Genomic DNA, 25,913 nt, shown 5'->3' with positions numbered 1-25,913 from the left:
TTTATGAACTCTTAATTTTAAAACATAGCACCCTAATAAATTAATTTAAAACAAAGAGGTCGGAGTGAACCAGTAAACTCCTCCCAACGCCTTCCCTATTATCACACGGTTGTTTTCTCTCACGAACACGGGCCAAAGATTAACAAGTGACAATTTAGGGCCTAAACACACAAGCGACCGACCGCACGGCGATGGGCGCGTCTAAGCCGAGGCTAATCCCTGTTTATGCTTAGACCACACCGGGCTATGTTTGATGTTGCTACAAGAAAATCCACCGAACTATGTTATGGACTAATAACTAATGAGGAACACGTCATCTAGTTGATTTGATAGGGATAATTAGAGTGGTATATTCTTGTAACTGAAGTAGCTCAGCAGATTGGCAAGTTAAAGTGGCAGTGTCAGGTCATGTAGCGAGCAGACATATAGCTGCCGGGGTCTATGTTCTAAGTGGATACCATGGATTGGCAAGATCAACGTAGAATTTTGAAGAGAAATTTCTGGTGGAAGCCGATGTACAGCAGTGGACATCCTACGGCTGAAATGATAACGATTATTAATTTAATTTGAAAATTGTTTTGATCATTCTTGAAACAAGCGACTTCAAAGTGAAGATATCAGCTTATATATCTAATGAGATTTTCTATAATATATCCTAGGACCAACGCCTATTGTCATAGGATGTGCTATGCTAAAAAATACCTTCATATTTTACTAAGTTTGTGTATATAATTATGTAATTGTCCTGCGACTTACAGCACTTAAGTCACAATTAATATACAATTCATCAAGTACCACTGCAATTATATAAGTATGAAAACTCAAATCACTAATCTAATTTCCGGACCAAAACTCTTCACGAATACATTTCAAGCAAAAGACTAATATATAAATGAATATGTGTCTGTCTGTCGGTACTAGGTAGATTAAAAAAACCTCACATCTGTTTATGTTTGAGATATCAAAAGTGCCTCTATATTCAACTTTTTTAATTAAATGCATAACACGTGAACGAGTACACCTAATACGTTATATATAAAAGACCTGAGAAGAAAAGGTAAAAACTAATCCCAACTCAGTCCACCCAAATAAGGATTAACAAAACTAACATGTTCGTATTAAGAAAAAGAACGACAATGTGAAGAGGGTTTTAAGAAGCGCCATTATTTCATATTAAATTTATTAGATAAAGCCGCACAATTTGGCTTGATAACTCGGCAAAACCGAGTCTCACATCAGCCATTAACTAAGTACATGCGAAGCAACATATTAATTATTATTAGGAAAATGATTAATTACTCGTCGCTGAATTCACGTAACGACACAATAAGCATACGAGCGGGGATAAACGGGGCCTTAAATTGCTGTTAAATTGTCAAGTACATGCCCTTTAGTTTGCCACCCTTACTCCTTTTCATTACTAATGAATTACACTGAAATAACAATCTATTTTTAACAATATAAGTAGCTCACCAGAAAACTCGATAGAAAAGTCAGATTTCAAAGATCTTACGCAATAGAAGTAGACCTGCTATACTTAATTAACAATAATAATAACAACCTTCTTTTTATTAATATAATTATAAAATTTATAAGCTCACGACTTTTGAAACAACAGAAGCTAAAACAAATTTAGTGCATCTAATAATTAACTTTTGTCGATCTTTTTATAAACAATATACACGCTTTAGCGATAGCGTACTAAATAATGTTCAAAAAGTTTCCATTGCCAGGTTTAAGGAAATTGTCAAGGAATGTTTGTGTGCTAAGATATTACACTGAAAATGACTTCACAAATAGCGCACCTTGTGTGACGTGTTTGTCTCCAAAGAAAAATTTTTAAATTAAAAATATTATTTTAATTATTACATGAAAAAAACATAGTCCTGTTGAGTTTCTATCGCCTGTTTTTCTCAGGTTTGAAGTATTATTTACGAATAGTTGGAACTCAGTTATACGCTTACATTCGATATAATATGTTGTATAATCGAATAAAGAATTTTTGAATTTGTATCAAATATATATAAAACGATGTCGTGTTAGTTATATCATTATTGACTGTTACGCGATACGAAGTTAGCAGGGTCTTTTTTAAATTACGCCTGTACCCCCCCCCCCCCCCATAAATTGGAAGAGACCGATGCATTGCAATTTTTTAATTTTAGATTCTTTGAAATTTTAATTTTTTGAATCAACATTTATAGAATTGTATCACCAATTGTACGCCGGATCAGTTAGTTTATATTCATCACCAAACGTCCCACAAAGATCGTCACGGTGATCTACCTTGCGCTGCCCGCATCAAGAGACTTCCCGCTGTGTTAACTATATCATCGGTCTACCTAGTATATAATAATAATAATTTTAATAAATGAAACTAATGTCTACATTTGATAAATTTCAAGTAATGCCTTAAAAGGAGTAGTGAACTAAGGATGGGCTGCAACAATCGACGTCATATCGATACCGGTTTGTCAAATTCAAGCCTTAATTTTACCATAACAAAGCGGAGGGTTGGACGTGCCCATTGTTTGAGGCCAGACGTTATTTAAATATTCCGTCGGGACCGTCGACGGCGACGTCTGTCTGCGACCTTTTTTTTTAAACTTTTTTTTTCTTTTTATACGAAATCTGACGCGGTCCTTGGCGTGCACTGAAACATTAATATGAGAACAGATTTAGGTTTATCCGGTCGTCTGCCTCTTAATCCACGCATACATCGATTCGTACTTTATATTATTGACGGAGCAGTTTACAATGGAAATGTATGGAAACTTTTACAAGTATTTAATCAACAAAAACTTAAAGGTCGACAACTAAATTATGATAACGTCCAGAGACATAATTGATGTACATCGTAATAATCGTAAATAAATAAATATACTTTTTTTCAAAATTCACTAAAGGATTAAAAAAAATTTTTTTTGCTATAGATTTTATTAAAAATGATTTCAATCTCCAACACCATAATTATAGCCGTAGAGCATCTACATGCTGAACATAAACGTCCCTCTTAAATTTAAAATGGGATCGGTTCGGAGCTGCATGCATAAGAAGTGTCTTTCGACGATTTTAGCAAAATCATCTATCCACTATAGCTACCGGTTCTATTATCTTCACTCCAGAACTTTAAGGTTCCAGCGGCCGTCACAAATGTAACTTGCCCACTGGCAGATTACTTATTGTGTTTATGGTAGTATTTTCCAACGTGATCCACACGCCCCACAGGGGGGCAATTTGAAAATGGACTGGAAACGAGTTCAGCCCTATCGCTTAGATATCAAATTTTTGTTTGCATTGTTTGCCACATGCGCACTTATCAGCGGGCTGGCGGGCGGTGCACTTTATTGCACGACTACTGCTACATAGCGGAAGTAGTCATATATTGGTCCTTTTCTTACGTCTATAATAATATCTACAGTTTTGCAAACATCTCCGTATGGCAGCCACGAAGTGCCTCACCCATGTCACGTGATGAAACAGTACCATCGACATAATGCGTATTCGAGCACAACACTGCTAATAAAGCAAATCGTTCGCCGACTGCCGACTCATTCCATTGTTCCGCTCATGATATTTATACTTGGGCAAAAAGTTATGACACGTGCTGCGTTTCCAGGAATTGCGTGTTTCAAATGTTTATGTTTTCACTGTACATTATATTTAACTTGTCCCCGTTGAGTACATATAGACGGTTGGGATTAACAACTAATTTTCTGAGAGAACTACTGAGTAAATGTTTAAATGAACAATACAACATTTTCTCTTTCTTCTTGGTTTAACTGAAAAAAAAACTTCTATTGAATATTAAATATTTTTTAGTTACAATTTACGTCGGTTTAAAGTTATAGTTTAGTCATTGTCATGTTTGTAGATAGGATGCCCAATGTAAGGCATACGCTTGCCCCAAATGTTGCCTCACTGACTGGTCTTGCACTGTCCGCTTAAAATGATTTCCCTCGACCTTATGTTGACCTTGACTTAAGACGACGTTCCATCTAATGGAGGAGGTAATAATAAAAAGAGGAAATTGCAAGCCCTGTATACCTTGCGCAGAATACGTCTACCCCATTTCCTTCCGTAAGTGTTGTACGTGGTGGAATGAGCAGTAACGTCTTCTGTGTACTACACTAGAATCGTCCGACCCACCAGCTAAGTGATTATGGTATATCTCTCCGTAGAACGACTATCTACATAAATCGGTCTGCGACCCCTGTTCCTGGCTATGGCAGCAGCCATGGCAACAACAGCTGGGAAGGTCTAACAATATCCCACAGAGGTCCGGCTATCATCATCACTGATGAGAGTTCTTTTCTTGCAATCCTTAGTAGTAATTATCATTCCTTTGGCAATGACCTTGTATTAATAACACACAATATATTTTAAAACTATTTAACCCTAATAAAAATAGAAGACTTTAACTTTTTAGCATCATTCTACGTTTTTATCATAAGAATTATGGTTAAAAATACAGTGACAAGACAAAGTAATACTGCGTGCATGAAAGATATTTTATTTCCAATTCATTTTTCATTAAATATATGCAAAAAATAGAGTGACAAAAATTTACGAATGAAAACAAAAGCCAACCCTACTCCAAGCGCGACAAAGCTACGGATCCCGTCATATACACGTCCAGTGTCCACGCCATCGTGTTGTGATTTATACATTTCTTGGTAAATATAGAACGACATTTGGATCTCCAATGTGATAAATCAATAGATTACTTTATAATAGTTAAATTCGGGTACGCTATTGAGATGTTGTCTAGACATCTAATAGCGATAGGACGTGTCCTTTGAGACAGGACTCGCCCATAGACTCGTAACTAATATTAATTTATTCTTTAATTTCTATGTGTATGTGTGATGTTTGTTTGTATGTCGTGTATAGAATTGGAAATGTTGCTGTGTCATAATTTTTCTCTCGTCTCCGATTCTGAATATACGAGACCCAACTCGTGTGACAATTATGTTTTATGGTCTTGGGTCTTTAGGCGACTTTAGGACGAAGCCTACGCCTTGCTGTGTGCGTCTATCGACGAATGTGATGGTGGTGATGATGTTTTATATCAATAAGCTACTGGACTATCTATAAGCATAGTAACCAAAGAAGTCGATAATATAAAACGAAACGATATAAGTGAAAGACGACTCAAAAGGAGCGTGCGTCGCCGGAGCGAACGGAAGGAGTAATAAAATATGAGCCCGTCCCCGCGTCTCAGTGAATTTGTTTTAACTGAAATAGCCGCGCAGTTTCCGCCGAGCCGAGGGTTAAGGGCTGTGTTGTGTAAACTGCCGTTGATTATATTTAGTGAAGCCGCTCGCTGTCTCGCGTTCTCTCTCATACATATAAATACACGCATACACCACTACCCACTGACTGCACGAGACATTTACACTGTTCTTTTTGATGATGCATTTCTTAGAAGAACATACTACAGATAGATTCTCTTTTACGTACACAAACACACAGAAAATGTCGTCAATAGTTGAACGAGATTCTTATATATCTTGCCATATTAAAATTCAGTATTCTTTTTGATGAAGTTTGTTATATTGATAAGAGCGCAAAAATATTTAGTGATAATGCAATGTTGAGTGAATACAAAAAAAAACACTAGACTCAATTTATCGTATCTCAGCTTTATGGAATCGTCTTAACGTTATTTTAAGTTGAAGCCAATTCGTTTGTGGTTTTTATTAATATGAATCTTCTATCATTCTTACCTAAAGTAAACAAGATTAATGATCCAAGGTGATAAATAATTATTGACAATATCATATCAACCGGTAAACCCTCTTCAAGCCAAAGATCGTCTCGATCACAAAACTTGCGTTACATAGCCGCGTTTACTTAATAAAAAAATTAAAACACTACAAGATAACTAAAGTATTGAGGTAGCTCCAGGAGACAGTAAACACGGAATGGGTCGGAAATGCTAGCGTTTGTGGCGGTTACTTTAATAAAGAAGAAATACCAACCACTCCCGACTAATTTACCCATGTTTACAGTTCCATTATGCTACGATTGCATAAAAAAAATCCCTCAAAGCCCGAGGGACATCGCTCTCAGAGGTACATTAGCGACGTTAATGCGACGTCACGCTATCTCTCGGGTTACCTGCAGATGGTGAGCGAATAAAAAAAAAGGTTGCAACTCGATTCGCTGCGGGAGTATATCTATGTCTAGTGATGTTCATATTTTCAACTAACGCTACCGATATCGATATAGATATACCAATGATTATTTATATTCTTATTTAATTCCATTGCAACTTTAATAAAAAAGTCTTATCTCAAACAAAATTAGAACAAACAAGTCAACAAAATACTTGAATAATCTTTCTCATCAACTAATAAACACAGCTCATTACGTGACTAAAAGGTGGACAGATGGCCTTGTCAAGGTTATTGGAAGACAATGGATACAAGCCTGCTTTCAACCCGTCTTATTTGAAGAGTTGTAACATCCTATAGCTGATATGAAGATGATAATGATGATTGTTTTATTAAACTAATAGTTAAATCATAATGGTAGGAAACAATTACATAAAAATTAATTAATTTATCTGAACCTATTAATTTACAATACTTATGAAATTAATAAACAACGTAGAATGTGACTCATATAACAATGGAAGTAAATACATTTTATTTCATAATAATTAATCGTGTACTTCGCAAAGTCGCAAAACAAATTTTCTTGTTTACCCACACATTTTCCTTAACTAATTATTTCTTTATATATATAAATAATGACAAATTTGAATGCATACAATCTTGACTCCTAGTGCCACTTAAAACAGAGGCTTGTCGACTTATAGTTATTCTCATTGTATTGCTGTTTATTTATTTATTACGCTTTATTGTACACTTAATAGAAAGAGATACAAACACTTATAATAATGTGATTTTTTTAATAGATAGTTATAATATATAAACAAGTGAACGAAAAATGGAGGGTAGTCGAAAAGTTCAGTGTTTGAGTAGTGATAGCTTAGCGGTAGAGGACTGAGACTTGCGGTAGTAGGTCGTCTGTTTGATTCCCAGGATACAATGTTATATAATTCACACTGTGCATTAATTATAAAATATTGCCATTGCTCATAAATAAGTTTCCAAGGATAGCAAGCAGTGTTCTCTATGTACCATATTACCATACTGCGATCATTAACCCGCTAGCTGAGTGTAGCGATAATGGTATATACCCTCTTAAATATGACTGGGCAAGACCTGTGTCTAGACAAACACATTATTTTACATTAACTATCTTAACTCTTATAGCATAGATATATCTCCAAGAGGTCTTCTCGTGTTATTTACTACCTAAAAATGTAGATACTAATTTTGATTATATAGAATAAGTAAAAAAATTAGTTTCAAAATGGTACAGTTCATCAGTAAAATATCGACAAATGGGTACATCACTATCCGCCCTATGCACTCGCAAAGAGAAAAAAAAAACGGTTTTATCGTGCTGTAACAACGCGGCCGTCACGTGTTTAACGATTCACTAGTAAATTAAGAAATAACTCTACTCGCTTACGATGTCTTAGAGCACCGTATAAAAGTATTTCTAACTTTGAAAAACTTGTTTGTATCCTCACACGTGGAGTTGCATAGACATCGTGTATTTATATATTTATATATATATATATATAACATACAAATTTTTATATATGTTACTTTCGTCAAACCTTAATTATTGGACGAGATCATTTTCAGGAAAAGTTCTGATACAGATAGAAATACTAGTAATATATAACTAGATTGAAGTGTTAGAGTTTCTTCTGTTCGTTCACTAACCAAATTTTTGGACATTAATTTTGCGAAAATACTTTCGTATCGAATCAATTGCAACGTTACGAATTTTGACTACAAGACATATTTTTTGGTGATAAAGTAAAGGCAATATATGTTTTTGGTTTATTCTGACAAAGACCCAACTTCGTTGATTTGAATATTGTGTAATATTGTGCAAGCATTACCTTTTTTTCTGATATATATATACATATATATATATATATATATATATATATATATAGATTATTTTAACATCATACACCACGGAACAACAATTGCGTGTGAAGCACCTATTTTCGCGGTATGCTAAACCGGTTTAAATTACCGATGTATCAGATATTCCAAATAACTAACACTGATTTTGACCACGAGCGCCATATTGCGATATAATATAGTGAAAGTTAGGAATGTCAATTTTGCACACCGCGGTAATATGTTCTTTTATATTAGTTGATGAAAGAATCGGTTAGTGGTTATACCTTATGAAAAGTTGACCCTAGCCACGCTGTGTTTATTTCAGTTTATTTTAATAACATACTTCTAGCCAATGATTCAATTCGAAGATAGATTAATAGCAATCTTATCGGTGAAGTCGCACCTAATAAGAATTAATGGAATTATCTTGAATGTTTTCCAAGAACACTTCCAGCAAAATGGCTCAGGCGTGTTTATTTTTATTTCAGCGCAAACATCTTTAGCAAAGGGCGAGCTTAAAGTAAATCCTGTTGTTATAGGTGAATAATATTAATAATATAAAATTTAATCATCCATTATTTGTGCTAAGATAGATTTATTTTTATATTCACTATTTTAATACCATAAAAGATATTCTTGATCCACAGCAACTTTAGTTTAGTGGACTGTAAGTTGCGATCTTTAGTGAGAGGTATGAACGCCATAAGCCACCCAACGTTTGAATTATCCAGGATGATTAGTTATTAGTATAAAAGCTTTAAAAGTGTGAACGTTTATCCCCTTTTCCAACCGAATCTCAAATTTTACTATGAGGTATAAATAATAGAAAAAAATGTATAACTAGATAGTTATTTTTCGTGTAAACATGGCTCCTATATATTTTCTCCCCCGTTGTGGTTATTACAGACCCTATGTTATCCTCTGCAAAAGTTATGTAAGGGCACTTCAGTTCTTCCTTACATCCTTTATCGTCCTACCTGAGTAATTCAAATTTATTGCTATTGGCCAAACATAGGTTTTTACGGTGCGGAAGGGCCAGTTTTTCTTGCGTCGTACAGTAGAACTCTCTAGGGGAATGTATAATAATGAGAATTACATTCAAGGAAACATTTCTAATGTCTACACAAGAAAAGCGAAAGAAAATGAATTGTATTTCTTAAAAATATAATGACGCATTAACAGATTTGATCTTTTTTACAGAAAGATATTTTTGTTATTTTAACACGTTCTAAGTGCGTTAAAGTATTATTTTTTAAAGAAACTTTATACCAACTGAAGTTATAGCCATGTCGTATTACAAAAGAATAATAAATTAATTTAAAATATAAGACTTAAGACACACTGATTTGCATAAAATCACTATTATTTGCAAATTGCAAAGGAAAATTATCTGGACATAGAAATTATAACTCAAAATTTTAATAGACATTTGATGTTCGCTTTAAACTAGGCTAATATAACTTCTCAACAAGTTGTATCGCGGGTTTGATTCCCAGAATACAATAATATATTATTCACACTTTGCGCATTTATATAAAAAAATTGCAACTGCTATTAACAAGTTTCCAGAGGATGAGCAGCCACATCCTCTGCGTATCATAATACGACACTGAATCCCCTATCCGCCAATCCCCCCTGCCAAGCGTGGCGATAATGGCATATCCCCCCATAGATACCTTTGGAGGAGGCCTACGCCTTGCAGTGGGCCAACCGACTACTATAAATTTACGTACAGTTGCTGTAATAGCAAGCTTGAAATTACAACGAAAAACAGAATTAAATAGCTATACAACGAAGATACAAACTTTATAAAGAAAATTTAAACGAAAACTAGGAAGCCATCTCAATTCGACGGCACCTGTGTAGTTAACAACGCAGGGTTAAATAAATAACTAATAATAAATAATAAGGAAACATCCTTAACGGAGTTAGAGCAGGCTTCCTTCGCATCCGAACACCTGCTACACGAATAAATAAAAGCCGCCGCCACATTATTAAACTGAAGGCGTAGAATTACGTACTATATTTTGCCAATTTATCAGTCGCTGTTATATATATTTTGTAGGCTGAGGCCTAGCGGTAAGTGCTTTTGCGACGCAGGTTTGAGTTCCGCCAATACAACTCTCTGGTGGCGCGGATGTTCGAAAGAAGAAATGAATGACGCATAACCCCAACAGCATTATTACAACATAAAAGATTCGCCTTGTATCATGCTTAGTGTTTCTTAACTCGCTTTACAGTGCAGAAAAGTAGACGGTAAAAGAAAGAACGACCGCGTCTATCTATATCTGAGGATAGCCTACACAAAACTCAGACAGGCTTTTTTGCGATTATTTCACGAATATCCTTAATAGAGAATTTAGATAAATTTATTTCTAAACTTTACAATCAATTAATATATGCTTTACAATGTAATAGTATTTGTTAACAACTTGTTATTAATTAAGATTTTTAAATTTAACGTGTTTAATGCGGGATATATTGAAAACCGTTCATAATATTTATCGACCTAGCGAGTTCCATTGGCTCAAAATAAGAAGCCGAAATATTTTATACAAATGTATCCAACGTAAGTATCAAACAAAGTTGATGTCAGTAATAAAGTTAATCGATCAAACATACACAATCATCATTTTCGCAATATCTCACAAGGTGACCATGCGCTAACGATGTAATCGTGGATATACCTAATTTATAATAGTTTCTCAGGCACGTTTCATAGTTCGAGTATTGTTTAAATTGCGCAGCGGCCTTTAATAATTGGGTAACAATTAAATTAATAGTGAACAGAATCGCTTACGCAACACTGCGTTCGTCTTAACGCCGATTTGTCAAGGTTATCTGCCGTTCAAACAGAGTTTATCCACCATTTTTGCGTTCGTTAATATTACATTGATTTTTATTTATAGTTTCTGGTATTATAAAACAGCCTAATTCTAACAGTAATTAATTTTTAACCATATGTTTTTCCGTACACGTATAATTTATTTTTAATCACTAAACATAAATAAGTCGTCAATGCATGCAGCTGTTGCTATGATTATCTTTGTACTCATAACTTGCACTATAGGATATATAACATCAAAAGAAAATGAATTAAATCAGATCATTTTTTGGAAATCTTTCCCCTATATAATAAAATCAGTTTGAAACCTACCTCAACTTTTTTTACACAAAGCGTGTTTTTTTTTAAATAAAGCAATTAACTTTAGTTGTAAATAATCATGAGAAGTGAATTCACATATAAACACCATCATCATAATTTCAGTTATAATACTATATATATTTTGGACATAGGTCTCCCCCATAAATTTACAATAGCACTGGTTGGAAGAGATCTATATCCAGCTTCTTCTAAAGACCTTAAAGGTTGTCTTGTTCATTTATCCTTACTTCTTGATGACTATATATAAACTTATACACCTTGCCAGTCCAACAAATCGACTTCCATCTGGGCATTTGTATGAAAAATAACATTAGATTTATAACAAGAAAGATCAACACTGTAATTTGTTACTTTTTCTATGAACTGCTCTAACTTTGTCCCAACAGGCGCCTGTAAACGTCCGTCGGTTACATATAAATGTAAGTGATATATCGCGCGTATACCCAACCGTTAAGTCATTCGGAATCTTCGAAAACCAATAACAACTCCGGCGGTCGCTGATCGTTGAATAATACATTGGAGCAAGGACCTCGTTGCCGCAGCATCCGAACACGTGTAAATACACGAGATAATACGGATATTATTATTCTAGTCGCAAACGCTGAGTCTGTAATTAGACCGGCGCTAAAAGATATCGCACTTTATGTCAGAGCCCCAGTTTGACGTGATAACTTTGACATTTGTTTTCATTTTGTTAACGGAAATAGCTCCATTTTAATTATGAATATTATATTATGTTATATATATTACTAGCTGATCCGGCAAACGTTGTTTTGCCATGTATATAGTGGTTGATCGTAGAGGGATGAAAATTTAGGGTTGTATGTATTTTGGTATGCTGTATCATAAAAAAATAAAGAATTCTGTCTAAAAAATTAAAGAAATAGGGGTGGACCACCCTTAACATGTAGAGGGATGAAAAATAGATGTCCGATTCTCCGCCCTGGCCGATATGCACGCTAAAATTTCACTAAAATCGGTCGAGCCGTTTCTAAGAGTTCAATCATGCACACCGTGGCACGAGAATTTTATATATTAAATAATTTTTTCAGCTGTAAGACATTTACTGCTGGACATAGGCCAACCACTAAAATTACTAAATGTACTAGTTTGAAGCGGCTTGCAACCAGTTTCTTCGACGACCCTAACAAAGTCGTAAGACAGGTTGTGATCTCTACACCACAAAACGCGTAGAACAGATAGTCTCACATGAGATGGAACAGATGTTCATATTGTGGCTTGCTCATTGCGAGTTCAATTTACCGATCCAGTGGTCTATCTCGGGTATGATCGGTATACGGATCTCCTCATCATATTTTTTGATCTCGCAGAGAAAATCCTCGCGTTCTGTACGACCCGTCGAAACGAAAAACCACCACAGGATGTTTAAGATTGTGTCATTCACGAAGAGGCATCACATTCTAATTTCTTGGCCAATTTTATTGTAAACAAGTTGCCAACTTTAGTGTTCGAATTCTATAAATTCCTATGAAACCGTAGACTTGCAATTATTTATCTACCGAACACGATAAGTCCACATCTAAATTTTTGTTGTCAATAAATAGTGGCATAGTTATAACTACCATACGAGAATTTAAAATACTAGTCGGATTTAGAGTAGTGAAAATAAATGTAGTTAGCAAGTGATATGGGTATGTCTCATCGAACGGTATGAACCGATGTTATGCGAGGTTTATTCCGAAATAAAATAAAAACCATTTAAAATATGTTTAGCGAGCGGCCAAACAACATGGGAACACTTGGGGTGATTGACCCGGAAAAACGAAATTTCGTCCGCAATATAATGGCGTCTTAAAAATATATATAGCGCCTTTAATTCCAGAAGACATGATGTCATGGAATATTTCTGACGAAGGGGAATAAGTAATAGTCTTACCTTATAATGTCTTTCTCTAAACTTCATGAAATTAGTAAAGAAGATTCGGGTGGTATTTTTGAGGCTACCAGATGTGGGCAATATAGATACACTATTGTCTATGGAACAGGTGTTGGTCGCTAGAGGCGTACGGAACAGCCCCGTACATGCATTTTATTTCCAGTTCCATTTCACCCTGCGTACCGCGAGCATTATATTCTTTTAATGACCTCTCTTAATAGAACTTTGTGTTATATATAAAAGAGTTCTATCAATATATGTATATATATATATATATATATATATATATATATATATATATATATATATATATATATATATATATATACACGTAAATGTAACTTCTTATAGTTACATTCTCACTCTCCTGATAGAGTACAGTGAGTCGTTTTTGGGCAACTGTGTATGATTATATATTGTAATATATTTACGAAGTTTATTACACAAAAGTGTCTATTGTATTGTAGAGAATTTTTAAGCGATAATAAAGTTAGGAAATGAATTACTCTGCTAATGTAAGGATAACAAAACCAGTTCGAGTTTGTTGTGGGCTCTTCCCAGAACAGAATGCGTTTGGAACCTTCGTAGGTGCCACTACAAGGGAATTTAAGCTGATTCTAGTTTTCTTTTTAATGAGACTCATGAGACATTCCTTTCATTGCGTATAAAAGTGATCACTGTAAATGTTTCAAGTGAATAATTAAGTAAACGAATGTGTAATACAGTGACTTATTCCACTATTTGATCATATAACACTTTTTTATAGCGATCAGTAAAATACACTTCTTTACCACTATTATATATTTTATTGTATATTTACTATTAAATAATGCTTTAAGCTATTTGAGCAATGTTTATCAAATTGTACCAAGACAGTAGATATAATGTCGTCAAGCAGAACATCTCGTCCTATCATTATTTCAGCCGTAGGTAGTTCAAAGCTAGACGTAGCCTGTTCCCCCTTTACCTTCATCCTACGCTATGCTTGCCAGACTGTGGTCTCCACTCCAACGGACATTTATTCTAAGCGTGACCTGCCCACCGCGCCACTTCTTTTAAAGATTAACGTAAATCTAAGATGAACTCGATAATAAGTAATTGAGATATGTATGAATACAATGAATCGGTTTAAAAATATATACTTTTCAAATTCAATCAAATAGTAATGTCGTCCGTCATTATTTTATTTATATAGATGACGAAATAAAACAAAATTAGTAACTAGCAACAGATTATATTGTATTTAATACAACTTTGATTTTCGTCGAATTATGTAGGAATAATATTTACAAATACCTGATTTTAAAATTAGAATAAAAAGTTGCTTTTGAATATCAACTCGTTTTGTTTGATGGGTCAACGACTCGACGGAATAATTGCTGCGAGTCCGATTCGAGGTAATTTCTTTACGGACAATGTTGTTTGAGCTGTGGCGATGTGTTTGCGTCACTTCATATTGAACTCCGACAGTGTTAACCAAATGACGTTGTTTTGAATTCGCCAAATTTGTCATAACGACGTGGTTGTTAACGAACATCCCATATAGTGTTGCTGTTTCCATTTATATTTATTAATGGGCTTAGCAGTAATTTGTATCAGCTTGACAAATATAAAACGCAGTGCGAATAAACGCAAGCACGAATGATTTAGTTCATAAAATAACTCGTGGTTTCCAACCATGTATTAAAATTTAAAAACTTATTTTTTTATTGATTAATTTTGGTATAGCATACGTCATTTGATATGGCACATCGGATGGAAAACTTACGAAGAACACAAAGGTAACCCTAGACAATACCGAATCAAAACGAATAAATCGATCTAGTTTCCGACGTGCCAAATCAAATGCCTAATACTATATCTTAATAAGACACCCACTGCTGGACATAGTACCTCTTTCAGAGATTTCCCAACAGTAGGTTGAAAGCAGCCTATATCCAGCGTCTTCAGAAGCACTTAACAAGGATCGTTTGTCGACGTTATAGGCGAACGTCCAACGCTGCCGCACTGTGGATGCAACTCCAGAACCTTAAGGTCCCAACGGCCATGTATTATGTTCACGCTGCTCACTGCCACTACAACCGCTGGGTCATGTCCAATACTTTCATTAGTCTACGGATCTCCTCATTCCTCATTCCATTTTGTGAAAAATCCCGAGCATAACTCCTTTTAAGGCTTGTCGAACTATGAACTTGCCGACGGAGCCTAGAGTGAGAGACTGAGTTTCAGTAATGTAAGTCATCACTGGTAATACACAATGGTCGCAGACTTTCATCATAAAGCACTGAAAGATATTGAATATGTATCTATAATTTCTTCTTATTTTCAACCGATGAACGCTCAATGCAAGGCATAGGTCTCTTCCATGCCACGATGACGGGTCTTGATCTACCTGCATCCAGCGACTTCTTGTGGACTTAACTACGTCATCGGTAAACTTCCGCTTAATGGGAGGCTTACCCACGCTAAGTCCACCGGCTTATAGAGAACCTTTCGGCCGCAAAGCTTTTTGGTTACACGAACGTTTTGCCCCGCCTACTGCAGTTTCAAGCTAGCAATTCTTCAATTCAATCTCACAGCGAAACTAATAATAATAATTTCTTAACCACAGAATATTTTTAGATGAATATGTCGTCCAGGTTTTGTTTTCAATGTCATTTTTTTCACTACACAAAGAAAATTACTACATTTTCCCATTTTTCCATGTCACTAAATTGTAGTATTCATTTCGAAGTAAACAAAAGTCAAACCTTTAAACCGTGATATAATAGGCAAGTCATTTTTAACTTTCGTTCAACTGAAAAGTGAACTCGAGTCGCGGCCAGAAGTCAGTACACAATTGACAAAAGGGGAGATGAATAATCATCAAAGCTTTGTTACCCATTTGTACAGGTAACGTGTGAGCGAGACGGTAGACTAGCTTGCTCTCTCGCACGTACAAAATGTGGCTGCTGGGGTTAAGAATGCGTTCTACGAAAGACCCATCAATCTTTTTGAGTGAAACCTGACAATTCTTGAGTTGTTACAAAATAAACTTTAATTTCTTAACAGTAGAGATAAAAGTCTTTCAACACTACCAAAGCATCCACTGATGCAATAATAAATACCGAGGTATAGAAAACATTGACCAAAGTGAAAAACTCTCATGTGTGTTGCGCTTACACTGGTCTTAAACGACAATATAATAGTTTTTATAGCTGTACTAATCATTTTATAAATTTTAGTAAGTATTCTGCTCAATACCGATTTAAATTAAATTACACAGGATGATTTGAAAAAGATAGTAAAAGTTATAAAGGGGGGAATGCATTATTTGTAGACAAATGAGCTCTGTATTTGCCCCTTCTCAGCTTTTATATGTATTGCGAATAATTCTGTATAAATTGATCACTTTAAAATGTGACGACAGATCAATAAGTTCTGGCAGTACAAAGTCTGCAAAGTAACAGTAAATTATTAATTTTAATAATATAGAAAACGCCTGTTCCTACTCATGTATTTTCAATTAACATTTCCACAAAACTTTGAAGTGAAAACATTAAAACTAGTTGAAAAAATTTAATATTTTCACAAATGATAGGTTGCTAGAGAACGGATGATGTCATGGGACAATGTAACTTATGAATTCAACGTCAAATCACAAAGTTACTGACCCGAGCGCGTACCTCTTAGAGGAAACGGGCAATAAACAAAAGACAAACACCCCGTACAAAGTTATTTGTACGGAAGACGAGGTCAATGAACCGCACCATTCGGCTGCGCACAAAGATGAGATGTAATTGTACCAGTTCACGCCTATTGTTGTCATTTAGTGGAAAATATGGGACGTACGGCGTGAAAATTGATTACGTATCAATATTTACCTTTACGCACATAAAGCATGTGTTGTTTTGTACATAAATATATATAACAAAAGAATGATTCAATGCAACATTTTAAACTTTTTAGTTTGTTGACACATTTATTTATTACTAACCTTATCATCATCATCATTTAAAGTGATCACAGTGTAATGCCAGTCTAATTTGAAATAAACTAGTATTGGATTTAAAAAGTTCGGATTCTGACTAGCTTTTCGACAGGTCAGCATTTTAAGCCGGTGGTAGCTTACTACTTATAATATATAAATAATTGAAGATTCTAAAGTGCGTGTAAATGCTCACTTGAATTTTAAAGTTATAATATTGTTAACAAATAAGGTTTTCGAACTATATATCTATGCCATGCTATATATCTGCTATATATCTATGCAATGTCATCCTTCTTTTTTAACAACGAAATAAATTATATAATCTAATCTAGATAAATAATGCCTCAATTGCTCTTTATAATTATTATTCTGTTTTACATTTTTCATCATCGTTTGAACCGCAGGAAAAGGAAGGTCCAAAACGGCCTGCATCCAGAATGTTTTTTTTATCCTTTATAGGCGAAGAATAAACCTTTGTCTCACTTGATCTTAAGCAATGACGAGGCCTACGATGGTACCCAGAAGAAACCTATTTAGTCTTCTTGTATTGAAGACTCCCCGAGTTATAAATTCAACATTATATAAACATTTATGTGTAAATGAAGCTATTTCCTATATCTTTCTTCACATGTTAGATTGACAAACCGTCGAACTCTTATATCGATTAGGCAGACGCCCCTTCCGGGCCCCTTAGAGAGAACCTTGGCTTGTACTGCGACTCGAAACGCGATTAGCATTACAATCAAAATAATTTAAAAGGGCCGATGCTATACTGATTTGCCCGTATATCATTATGATATTATGACTATTGCATTATCGTCTTTATTGAAAAAATATCAAGTATGTGCGTATTACGTAGATTTAAAAGCTCACTTTTATTACTAATTAAACTTATAAAACTGCAATGTGACAAAAAATTATACTGGTTAACTGTGGTGATTTAGAAATGTTTGTACTTGCATTAAAATTTTTGGCAAGCTCACAGCCGTTGAAAGATATCGTATCAGAAAATATATTCGTAGACGAACGAGAAAGTAAAATACTATCCCAGCGAATTGATTAGTAGAACTGGCAGTGAGCAGCAACAATACGCGCAGAACAGATGACCCCAAGGGTGTTAAGATCGTGGAGTGGAGACCACGGAGTGTGTCCTACGTTACGCTTCTTTTTCTACCCACAAAGTTAACACCTTTAGGTCTTCAGAGGACGTTGGATGCACGGCTCTTCAAACCGGTCCTAATGAAAATCTCGATTGAAGCCTAGAACAGTGACACTGCTGAAATGATGAAAATGAAATATTTTTAAACAACACGAAAAAACTTGTTAATTCATCAACTCGAATTTGGTATGACACTGACGTTAAGTTTTTTTTTTTAAATAAAACAAACAAAAAGCGAAAGGCAATCTTTCAGCGTTGGTCCTTCGTAGAGCTAAGCTGTAGCACGGCGGAAATCGACGCAACTAGGAGCTTAGGAACCCACTTTTCTGTATAAACAAGACTTTCAACTACTCACCGGTGGAAGTACTGCGCCGATGTCATTATAGGGTTGCCATATAAATGGCGAAAAATTAAACCAAAATTCGAAATAAAAAAAATTTAAATCAATAACAATATGTCTATCAGATAACACATAGCTTGTGTATTTTATTTAGTTTGTGAATGAAATATTGATTATTTTTTATTATATTTAGAATAACGATATGTAATTCCAGTATGTCGTTGGCAACCGTACTGTTTATATAATGTGACACAGCTGTCACCGTCCTTTTCTCTAAGTAGTGAAAACACAGTTTCACTACATAAAGAATAGACTCACGTTAAATTTTTTATTACTACATACGCAATTAATATTTATATATTCGTTAATTTATTTGCGTGTGTGAAGTTTGTTTCTATCTTTCATTCTGAACTCTTAATTTTAACAGCCGATAAATGTCCACTGCAATGCATAAGTCTGCCCCGAAAATCGCCGCGATCATCAGTTTTGCCGGTCGTTATTCTACATCATGGTTGCACAGACTTATTAAGACTAGGGGCCACTCGGGCAAATCATGAACTGGTGGCGGGCCGGCCGCCAGATATTAAAGTATAGGTAATTAAAGACAATAAGGAATTGATAATACTTAGAATTCAATATTTTTCGAATGTACGAGAGTATTATTTTTGCTGTCGGCGGGCTACCAGTATTCGACCAATGGACCGCGGTCTGTGCATCTATTTTCTACATAGTGGGGGGCCTATCCACGTCCCGTCTATCAGCTCTTGGTTGCCACTTGAGCATCTTTGAACCCCAACGGCCATCAATGTGCCCCGCTTATTGCCTTAACAGAGATGAGTCGTTGACGATGACTCTTCTTATTTCTGTTCGATTTTGCAACAAAACTCTAAGCATATCTATCCATTACTTTCTGGGTGACTGGGTGATTAATTGCGTCTCGGATTACTGGCAACAGAACAGTAAAATATTTTCACCTTTAAACGTTAAGCTCACTATAGTAAAATTATTAACATCTTAATACATTTTCATTACATATCATTTTTCAGAATTTCGTGTCTTTTAAGAGCTAACTAGTTTTCTGCTTTAGTGCACTAGTTGTATAATTACAAATGTTTCATAAAAAAATCTGTCTAAAATCCGGGAAATATGTTACTACTGGTAACCCTGAAATAGGATTACGCCAGATGACATGTACTTGAGTTACGGTTGGATAAACATGAACTAATCTACTGAGAACAAGCTACTTCGCTTACGAGATGTATTATAATCCGTACACATAGATACGAACACTAAGTAACGAGTCTAAACTATACAATCAGGCCAACGAGGTAACAACAACTTGAACACCCACAAATATTTGCAGTACGTTATTTAGTTACGAGAAATGCAAGATGTTCATATGTTTATAAACACGCCCTAACAATATGATTCTGTCCAGGACCTGCTCCTTTGAAATAACATACCGTGAGCAAAGTAATTTACCTTTACTATATTGCACAGACAGTTCATATAGTGCCTCTTTATCTACACCTTCGTGAGTAAAAGGGACAAATGATTTGACATCAATAATCTGTTAAAAGTAAAATTGCGTTTACACGTTTTTTTTTTATTATAAATAAAATAAAATAAAAATTGTATAAATCTACATTATCTTATTAATGAAAATTCTGTTTTTCTGATTCTACTGATTGATAAGTAAATGTCGATAGAAAATTTAAACAATATATCGATAGGAAAATGGAATGTTTATGATACCGACATCTTAACTTTGTTGCTTTCTCGTATTTATTTTTGACATTATTATCTAATGTAGCTGTAAATTTTCTAAACACAATAAAATGTTAAAAAGACAATCTAAAATAGAAATAGATAATCTAAAAAAATTGCTATTCTATGATTCATTCTACGGTTCTGCGTTTTTAACAATAAATGTTAATAATTTTCTCAGTCATTGTTTATATTCATGAGAGGCATTAATTTTCGGTTTAATGACCTCCACAACATTTTTCATATAAGTTTTTCACTCGGCACTTTTTAGACACATGTACCCATATAAGTTATATGGGATTGAATGCAATGTATTTTAAATGGTCCTGTCTTAAATATTATTGAAGAAGAATCTCGAATCTCAAAAAATTGACGAACAACGCTCTTCAAAGCACGCCGTAAAACTGTCTCTGTCGAAACGAGCTGATGATAATATAATTATACCTGTTGTTTTTCCTGCAACATATATAGACTGATATTTTATTACGAATGTAAATGCATCCCTATGTAGCATTTTATAGTATTAACACTGTTCAATGCTAGTTAACATGTGGATAATACAATTATGATAATTGATAATGCCATAGAGTGGAGAAAAAAAATTATTACCAACCCTGATGTGGTCAGTTCAACATAGTACTTAGTACTTACCATCTAAAGAAACTAAGTCAATACCATTAACGCTATTACATCTTGTGACTATATACAAGGAAATAAACAACACCAAGTCTAGATGAGTAATCTCAAGTAAAGTTTTTTTTTCGGTAATATTAGGTTAACATATAAGTTACCTAGTATTAAATTTAGTATTTATTGTTATACAAAATTCGAAACATAATTGTAAGATTTTTTAAAAGGTAAATAAAGGTAGGGGATTCCTAGTAGCTAAAAAAACTTACGTCTAGTGAAGTGAGCCGTGTTATGACACCTTTAAACTGAAAAATAATAATTTATGCACATAAAAGCTTAGAGGAAAAATAAACAGTCATGCCAACGTGAATCTATTTTTCATCATATAATCACTTCCAGTGTTCCTCGAACAGTTTTCTTCTAATAACTGCTGACTAATATAAATGTATCTATATTTTCCTATGACTAAAATGCTAGATGATTTCTCACAGACCGGGAAATGATTGACTCATAACGAATACCAAAAAACTAACACAACCTATTCTTTTAGATACGCATCAAGTCACTGTAATGGTTTATAAGATTGATGTTTTGAAATCAAAACGTTTGTTACGTGTAAGTTTAAATCTATTCTTACGAAAGATCACTTGTTATGTTGTCTCATTGTGTACCAGATTAAGTAGAAGTCGTTGACTTTAACTTTGTTTTTACACTAAAAAGATGAGAAATTGTACAATTTATTATCTTAATACGTGAACACATAGCAAGTTATTTTCAATGTTCATCTTTACATTTTTAAATTAACTACATTTATGTAAAATACAATGGCGTGTTATTACAGTCTTCAATATTTTAGCCGTGAAATGCCCATTGCTGGATATAATCCTTTTCTATAGATTTCCAACAAGATCGTGGACAGCCCGTTTTAACAACATTTTACTTGTAATTGATACCTACAAAGATGTTCTTGACAGATTTGTGTATTTAACTGTAAATTCATCCTTTTTTAGCTTTATTAGCATTTACAGATTTTGCAGATGGAGGTAAGTCACAGAAGGCACACATCCTCAACCCCGTTTTAAGTAAATAAACACGGGAGCTATTTCAGGAGCCTTCGCTCATCTTCGCTCGTGTCTTATTACAAAGTTCGCTTTTCAGACATTCCATAGCGACAAGGTGAAGTCAAAATATTTACAAATAAATAGATGATATTTAAACTATTAAATAAAACATTTCCATAGAATTAATTTTATATATTTATTCACACTAAATTCCTCTCTGATATCCTCTATGGGCAGATGTATTTTTCCGAGCCAGTTGCACGTAAAATTTACGTCATATTTGCCACAGGTTAATCACATGCAGTATATCAACGAGTTTATTAAATATTTCGCGATCCTCATTTAAATTAGAATTGGTTAATGCAGTGTGAAGGCATGTATGTATTTTTAAGGTAATTTATGTAGCGGTGCAGGGATGAAATAAATCTTCAGTTAAAATATACTTTGTTCGATACAAAATAATTGCAATAAAACTATCATTATGTTGCAATATATATAGTGCGTCTTCCGTCTTGTTAAGTTCGTTGGAAGGTACTGGATGATTATAAGTCCATTATATAACTTTTAGTCGCTGGATGTAGGCAGAGCATGACCGGTCATAGATTTATGGGGAAGGGATTTACCTTGAAGACCTATAGGCTGATATGAAAATGACAAATCAAGCGGTCCAAGTGGACATCTATGACAGAGGACTATATCTAGCAGTGGACATCCTATGGTTGAAATGATGTATTAGGCTGTATTGTTATGAACAATGATTTCAAACTGTATTGTTGTTGTAGCTGATGATAATTAACGGAATTATGACAAAATTTAAACAATCTTACTACCGTTTCATATATATAATTAGTTTCAATTCATTGATAAGAGAAAATAATAAGATAAATCTATGTGCCATATAAACTGCCTCTCAGAGAGAGTCCGCAAATCGTCATATTGTATATTTAAAAAAGAAGTTTCGGGACTTATTTTCGAACAACGTAAATATCTTCACTTTTCTTGTATATAACATAGTATACAAATAAGTGTAGTTTTTTAATATTATTATATCGTCGTTGATTGGTTAAATACGTAAAAGCTTAACAAGTTAATGTATAGCTCAAAAAATTATAAATAACGTAATTATGATATATTTAAACAGCCTGTACAACCTGTTTAATAGTAATAAAATAGTTAGTATTTATTACGTATAAATACTACACACTATTTTAAATGTATTGTATTATTCATTTTTCAATCACGACTTTTACACACCTGCCCACTGGTTATGTCTATACCGTTCTAGATTGCCTGTAGAGAATGAACATTTTATTTATTTTTATTATTTGTTACAATTTCTATAAGATGTATTTTTAATGTTCTTGCTGTACAATAATGGGTAAATAAAAAAAATAATTGAACGATCGCATTAATCAAAAACTAAAAACCAAAAAATAAATAATCTTAAAGACGACTACGATCTTTTATGTATTGACTTGTATTTCAATAGAATGTCTGCAGTGGCTACTAGAAAAGATCCAGTAAGAGTGAACCTCAAATATTATTTCTTTTATTCTGTGCGTGAAAATGAAACTAAAACATCATTTGTTATTTCCTTTGTTTATTTTAAAGTAAGTTACCTAGAATGATAATTATTGCTAAGTGAGATAAGTGCAAATGTGAACGTTGTTACATTAACATAAGGTATATATTCACGACGATTGATTTCCACGGTGACCGGACATGGAGATTGTATGATAAAGTCGTTGAGAATAAAAATATTATTATTGTAAAATATATTAATAGTCTATGCTACTTTGATATATATATCAAGTGGGTCAAGCGTTTCCGTTTGTTCAACTGTGTATTGTTTATATTAAAGGTCATTTTGATTATAATAAGCTTGACTATTTAAATAATAAAAGATAACTTTTGTTATCTGTATAAACAATAAAAATTATTTATTCAATCATAGAATGTATGGTGAGATGGCTTAACGAAAAAAACCATGAACCACCTATTGAATGTAAATTTAACGTTGGTTTTACAAAGGTTGATTGATTATAGGTGTAAAAGCTTTAAAGGGGCGAATGTTTTTAAAAATCTATGGTTTCAGAAATAATAAATGCAATTATAACATACCGTTTTCAAAAATCCAATTACTACAAAATAAAATTAATTATTTTTTGCTATACTTGCATTCAGCCAGAAGTTATTGGCCAGTCGCATTCTTATAAAAAAAAAATGCAACGTATATAATAGTGATCACTTTTACCCGAAACAGGGATTAAATAAAAAAAAAACTACACGAAAAAGAAACAACCTCTACCGTGTCCACCGCGCCTCTGGGCAGATAACATGAGTTATTATTCCAAGTCTATTCGAAAACACATGTGCGACCACAAAAAACTTGGATTCATATACGACCTAATGTCGAACAAGACGCCCGCAGTGACACACAAAAAATAATGTTTAATATCCCCTCTTTATACCCGTGATAAAACATTGGCCTCCTAAATTGAGACATTTTATTATTAGAAATACGATTTTGACAGACATAAACGGGCGAAGATCCGGTGATATTATTTCGTTTTACGAGACGAAATATCGCAATAAGAGTTCGCGAGGCCAGAGGGGTTTGATTGCTATTAAAACGTACGGAAATGCATTTTTAAGACTTTATCTAGAAATATATTTTCCAGACTGTACAAACTATAATAATATTTACATATAGATATATAATAACAAACATAGTGACCTTTGATCACCGGAAAAGTGAATAGTCGGCGACCACGTGGCCGGAGTTCCATGCGCAAGTCTAAACAAATCTCACGAAAAACTTGCACAGATGGTGTAACATAGTACCCGAAAAACTTTCCAAAAAAGGCCACGATTCTCTGTAGAAGGTAAAAGGACGCAAGCAGGATATAATATAAAGTATAATATATACTATAATAACTTATAAAAAGACACAAGGTGGATAAACCTTGTTAAAGTAGTCAAATTTCGCCGGATGCTTCCAACCGGGTATTACAGGAAATCTATGGAAGGGAGGTCTATATCTAGCAGAGCACGTCCTACAACTGAAATGATAATGATGAAAAAATATAAACACGTATTGTTCGGAATCTTCCGGCAGGTCCTCACGACAGGTTTCCGCCTTAACCTAGCAGAGTGCCGTTGGGGAGTCAATGACTGGTCAACCACGAGGCTACTTCGGAGACAAGTTATCATCATGGCAGCTGATAGACGCCTAAAGCAAGGCATAGGTTTCGCCCAAAGATCGTCACGATGACCGGTTTTGCACTTCCCACATTCAGCGACTTCCCATGATCTTGACTATGTCGTCAATCCACTGAGTAAAACTATTATAATATAAAAAATATAATTTTCGTAACCAAAGGCACGTGGATTTATAAGTACATCTGCAATAAACGTGACAGTTTGACGTTACGATCTCCGTGCAGAGACGTTACTAGTATATATTTTTTATTTCAGTTATTTTCCAGTCCTCACTTTCGTACCGGTGTGTGAACGCCATCCGTTTTCCGTGTTCAATTCGCGCCAATGTCAATGACGTTCTCTTTTGCAAGGTTACCTCGGGCCGTGTGATCGAATTGGTAAATATGTACTTAAAAAATCAATGAGATAGAACGACTGCCCTAAAGTGTCGATCCGCTTGAGTTGATACAAACATTTACTACTTTTTATTCATCATCATTATATCAGCTGATAGACGCCCATTGCGAAGCAGAGGCCTCCTCCAACTCTGTCGTCAGTGCGCGTAATGGGCTAGCCTACCCAGGCTACGTCTTCTGGATCGTGGTCGCCACTCGAAAACCTTTCGACCCCAACGGACATCGCTCACACGAGTGATGGTCCCTGCCTACTGCCATTTGCAACTTTGAGCCACTTCATTGGTTCTTCTGCAAATCTTCTAATTT

The 25,913-nt window shown here is 34.4% G+C and overlaps 1 protein-coding gene across 7 annotated transcripts in view; it reads right to left on the bottom strand.

Annotated features, from left to right (window-relative positions):
- The window catches only part of brat (brain tumor), a 312,278-nt gene that overhangs the window by 160,471 nt on the left and 125,894 nt on the right, over window positions 1-25,913 (bottom strand). The gene's annotated exons all lie outside the window — the stretch shown is intronic.

Source organism: Battus philenor, unplaced genomic scaffold, assembly GCF_028537555.1.
Source record: "Battus philenor isolate CCGP_79_NKW_IND1 unplaced genomic scaffold, ilBatPhil1.0.hap1 SCAF_22, whole genome shotgun sequence".
NCBI lineage: Eukaryota > Metazoa > Arthropoda > Insecta > Lepidoptera > Papilionidae > Battus > Battus philenor.
This window is presented reverse-complemented; position numbering and strand designations above follow the sequence as displayed.